The following is a 6,096-nucleotide window of genomic DNA, read 5'->3' on the forward strand; positions in this document are numbered from 1 at the left end:
CACACACTACTCTGTCATGCTGCCGTCCTCTCTCTCACCTTCACTCCTCCTCTTTTTCTCTGTGGGTATCCTTGGATACATCTGCCCAACAGTGGGGGAGTTATGTTAGGCAGAGGAGAGATGGAAGCCTTCTAACCATGGCTCAATTCTGTAACCCAACTTCTGTCTCTATATTCCATAAACATACATGCCACCGCTAGTACATACAGCCCCAAAGTTCTCCCAGTGTGATGTTTTGACTTGACCAATGAAGCATTCCCTAGACCTAGCCATAGGTTTAGAACACTGGAAATCTCTCCCTGTGTGCCACTTTTGGAGCTCTGAGGTACGAATAATAGATTATATCACAATTTTTCCATAGTGTCCCACTGCAGGGACTGTCTGACTACAATTTACATTTTTTACATTTTAGTCATTTAGCAGACGCTCTTATCCAGAGCGACTTAGTTAGTGAGTGCATACATTTCTTTTCATACTGGCCCCCCGTGGGAATCGAACCCACAACCCTGGCGTTGCAAACGCCATGCTCTACCAACTGAGCTACACGGGACAATGATGTCATGACACCAACAAAATTATCCCTGACCAGTCTGGAATGTTTTGAGACACACTGGTTCATTTGGTTTAGACTATTCCTGATTGGGTGTGACAGCGTAGCACCCTGCCATCACACCAGCAAGTGACATGGGTAGTGTTTGGTGGGTTAATTTGGTATATCAACAAAACATTCCATAGAGACCAGAAAGGTGGCTCCCCAAGATGTCAGCCAAAGGAATACGCACTTACCATGCCAGACCGTTACCCACTGCTAATTCCATAGTGCACATCCGTCATTCTGTCCATCCCATAGATCTACAGTTCCGCTGTCGATCAATGTCACTCACAGCAATTCCAATTGGCCCTTACATATCCACTGCCTTGCACCAATATGTGTATGCCAATGTTATGCCTCTCTTGTCTTAACATACACATAATGAGGTGAAATCCCAAGGCCTTTGTTTGTCTGTTTTAGTACATTGCTGTATACATCTCAATGCCCTACCATCCTATTAAAGTATATGGTATGATCAAATCCAGGAGATAAACGTCCCAGAAATGATCATGTCCGGTGTTGCACATACAGTTGCACATCAAATGAGTGTGGTAGGCTCTACAGTTCTCTGAAACAATGACATCGGAATCAATGGAAAGAAAAAGGCTCCACAGACAAGCTCACTAGACATCTAGCCTTAGGGGGGTTCATCCCTCAGTTGTTCAGAGTTGTCTTTAATTTAACTTAATCTTAAAGTGAGAGACAGACACTAACAGGGACAGAGAGTCCTAACGACCAGCATCACTCCATTTTGGACATGATGCACTGGAGAGGGGTCTAGGAACTGTTTTTTCACCCAGTTCTTTCCATGTGTCAAATCAGAATGCTCACCATGGCTTATTGGTGCGTCCATGGATGGAATGAATAGAAGTGGGATTAGTTCTCTCTCTGGCTGAGAAACTGAAAACTAGGTTGCGTTCTCTAATACAGCACTATCTATTCCTCTTTTTATATATCTATATACATATAAAATACATGTGTATTTACATATTTAAGCATTGACATATATGAATGTAGAGCAATATCTTTAATGTGTAGGTATCATTAGTACATGTGTTTAATTATACTGTATATCATTACTGTAGCTCTAAATTAATTACCCCATAGATTAAACTTTTACACACTTATAGTTCTTATGTCAACATTAGATGACTCAATCCTCCCTCCATTAACTCGTCTACATACCTCTTATATTCCAACATCTGTATTTAAAGATGCTTTCATGCATTTTCCTATCTGTTTTGTTGAACATATGAGAGGGTGATATACATGGAGGGATTGTAGATCTATTTTGATTAGAATCTGTTGATTCTGTGACTCATGCTGATGACTAATAGGAAGTTCTCTCTGATGCTCTATGCTCTGATCCCAAGTTGCCTCATAACACCTTCCATCATTCACACATCACACTACCATTCATAACCACCATCATCCCAACTGCACAATTATTATTTTTTCTTCTCCTAATTAATCCATTTGAAAACAAAGCGATAGTCCAGACATTTCTAACATTCCTGTTTTGATCTGAAGACCTAGGATTTATCCAACCTAACCTACTGTAGTTACTGAGAACCTTTGCCATCAACGCAAACAGTGTGCAAAGATTTTCTGTTCCAAGCAACCTACAGTAGCTGCTTACAATGTTTATGACTGGCTTGGTAACATGAAAGGAGTGTTGTCTATCTGGTTCTAATAGGCCTATTTCTATCAGGTCCATAAGTCTGTTTTCCTACTGAACTACAATAGGCAACAAGACACCATTAGATTCAATTTAGATTTTTTAAAATGTTTTATTCAAACCTTGATTACCAAGGAAAGGTTGAGTTATTCAACCAATTGGGAGAATTTCTGGCTATTGGTCTAAGATGAGGCTACTTTTTTTCAGCATTAACTGCCTACAGTTGTTTACCAATAGTCCTTTGTTAGTACCCATTTTAGCACAAATTAGGTTAAATGGTTAATTTTCTAACAAACAAGGGGTTGTAAAATACATTGAACCAGCTCCATAGATCCGCATCAAACACAACCCTCTGTTAGTGTTGAAGGAAGGACAAACACTGCCCCCTGCTGTTTCAAATGATTCCAGTGGTTTTTGCACAACTTATTCAGTTATTGAATGCCATTAAGCTGACACTTTATTTGCCAATTATCATTAGCCTTGGTTTCTGCTGTCTATTAAACAGTTTGAAGTATTGTAAAACATGGACTGAGGTGTGACTACTTTTCTTGTCTATTTTGAATAGTGTGCCATGAAATGTAATTTGTGTACTGTATATTCACTCTTGAATATAATATACAATTGAATTGTCAATGTATTAATGTTACATAATCTCTGTGCTTATGGATTTGCTATGTGATGTATTGTCAAGAATGTGAAATGTGATATTACTCTACTGTGTATTACTATATGAGGGATATGTAAGTTACAGTAATTGCACTCTGGCTATTGTGAGTCACTGTATTTTACCATCACAAAAGGTATTTAATCAGCCCTATAGTAATATAATGTCCTTGTGTTACAGTATGCTGTTTATAAAAAGAAAAGGAAATAATTGTTTTATTAATGTGCATTTGAATGATCACAGTGTGTATGGTGTTACTTTTTTGTCTCATACTTTGATTTTTTTCTCTCTACTAATAAACGCTGCTCTTTTTATTATCTTTATAAACACTTGAAACAGTTCATATTCCAGCACCCAGCCTTCCCTAAGTCACCCTTCACTTTCACTGAATGTCTTTCATGTTTCCAGATTTACCATAGGTTTCAGACAGACATGAATGTCACTTGTCTTTTTCCTACTCCATATTACCATTGGTGACATCAGTGCCACCTCCATTCCGTTCAGGCATTATGGAGTAGTAGGAGATTTGGCACAAATGACCCCACACTGCCTGGATTCCACAACCCAGTTATCCTCTCTCGTTCTCACAACGTTGCATTCATGTCCTATTCTTGTCACTGAGGATTACCACTATCAAATATATTTGGTTGTTAGGTTTTGTGTTAGGTTCATTTCCTTTTCATACTAGCGTTAGCGGGCACTGCCTGGAGAAGGAACAGGAAACGCATCACAGGAAATGCATCATGATAGTAATGACACAGAATCCCACCCAAAAGCCTTAGACTGAAGATGTATATTTTCTATTTACGTACTTACGTCACACGGAATGGAAGGACGGCACCCTTGCAGATGGAGATGACACTGCTCGTTGAAGTGCACTTGATTTTGAATTGCAATGTTATTTTTCTGACCTTGAAAAGTTTTCTTATGTTAAACAATAAATGGCTAAGATGTTAACCTTGTTTTGGTGGATGGCAACATTTTTCCAGCTTGCATGTATGATACCAAAAACACTTGACACCTAGCGACATAACATGTTATGACACTGTCACAACCATGGCATAACAGCTGACAACTTGTCATATGGTCAAAACACTTTCCTGACACTTATTTAGATCTTTTGAGATATTGCATTATTTTATGGCTGGTTATGACACCTACATAAGTGTCAAAACCCACAAAACCTGCCACATTTTTTACATTACATTTTAGTCATTTAGCAGACGCTCTTATCCAGAGCGACTTACAGTGAGTGCCCCCCGTGGGAATCGAACCCACAACCCTGGCATTGCAAACGCCATGCTCTACCAACTGAGCTACATCCCTGCCAGCCATTCCCTCCCCTACCTGGGGAGGGAATGGCTGGGCCAATTGTGCGCCGCCCCATGGGCCAATTGTGCGCCGCCCCATGGGTCTCCCAGTCGCGGCCGGCTACGACAGAGCCTGGATTTTTTTAACCACAGAAAGTTCCATTATAATACACCATAGCCTACATGTCAACAGTATTTTCATGTTGTATAACATTTTCTGATTATTGACCATATTAAGTTATCATTATAATTGTGCACACATTGTCAGACATGCACCTACCCCAATGCTTTGTTGCTGATGACTGGGATGATATCAGGAGCAGGACAAGACACCTTCTTTTTGACTAATGACTGACATAAGGGCATGTACAGTCATGGTCAAAAGTTTTGAGAATGACACAAGTATTGGTCTCCACAAAGTTTGCTGCCTCTATGTTGATAATGGCAATTTGCATATACTCCAGAATGTCATGAAGAGTGATCAGATGAATTGCAATTAATTGCAAAGTCCCTCTTCGCCATGAAAATGAACTTAATCCCCCAAAAAACATTCCCAATGCATTTCAGCCCTGCCACAAAAGGACCAGCTGCCATCATGTCAGTGATTGTCTCGTTAACACAGATGAGAGTGTTGACGAGGACAAGGCTGGAGATCACTCTGTCATGCTGATTGAGTCAGAATAACAGACTGGAAGCTTTAAAAGGAGGGTGGTGCTTGAAATCATTGTTCTTCCTCTGTCAACCATGGTTACCTGCAAGGAAACACGTGCCGTCATCATTGCTATGCACAAAAAGGGCTTCACAAGCAAGGATATTGCTGCTAGTAAGATTGCACCTAAATCAACCATTTATCGGATCATCAAGAACTTCAAGGAGAGAGGTTCAATTGTTGTGAAGAAGGCGTCAGGGCGCCCAAGAAAGTCCAGCAAGCGCCAGGACCGTCTCCTAAAGTTGATTCAGCTGCGGGATCGGGGCACCACCAGTGCAGAGCTTGCTCAGGAATGGCAGCAGGCAGGTGTGAGTGTATCTGCACGCACAGTGAGGCGAAGACTTTTGGAGGATGGTGTTAAGAAGGGCAGCAAAGAAGCCACTTCTCTCCAGGAAAAACGTCAGGGACAGACTGATATTCTGCAAAAGGTAAAGGGATTGGACTGCTGAGGACTGGGGTAGAGTCATTATCTCTGATGAATCCCCTTTCCGATTGTTTGGGCCATCCGGAAAACACCTTGTCCACAGAAGACAAGGTGAGCGCTACCATCAGTCCTGTGTCATGCCAACAGTAAAGCATCCTGAGACCATTCATGTGTGGGGTTGCTTCTCAGCCAAGGGAGTGGGCTCACTCACAATTTTGCCTAAGAACACAGCCATGAATAAAGAATGGTACCAACACATCCTCCGAGAGCAACTTCTCCCAACCATCCAAAAACAATTTGGTGACGACCAATGCCTTTTCCAGCATAATGGAGCACCTTGCCATAAGGCAAAAGTGATAACTAAGTGGCTCGGGGAACAAAACATAGACATTTTGGATCCATGGCCAGGAAACTCCCCAGACCTTAATCCCATTGAGAACTTGTGGTCGATCCTCAAGAGGTGGGTGGACAAACAAAAACCCACAACTTCTGACAAACTTCAAGCAGTGATTATGCAAGAATGGGCTGCCATCAGTCAGGATGTGGTCCAGAAGTTAATTGATAGCATGCCAGGGCGGATTGCAGAGGTATTGAAAAAGAAGGGTCAACACTGCAAATATTGACACTTTGCATGAACTGAATGTCATTGTCAATGAAAGCCTTTGACACTTATGGAATACATGTAATTATACTTCAGTGTACCATAGTAACTACTGACA

Source organism: Coregonus clupeaformis, chromosome 2, assembly GCF_020615455.1.
Source record: "Coregonus clupeaformis isolate EN_2021a chromosome 2, ASM2061545v1, whole genome shotgun sequence".
Classification (NCBI taxonomy): domain Eukaryota; kingdom Metazoa; phylum Chordata; class Actinopteri; order Salmoniformes; family Salmonidae; genus Coregonus; species Coregonus clupeaformis.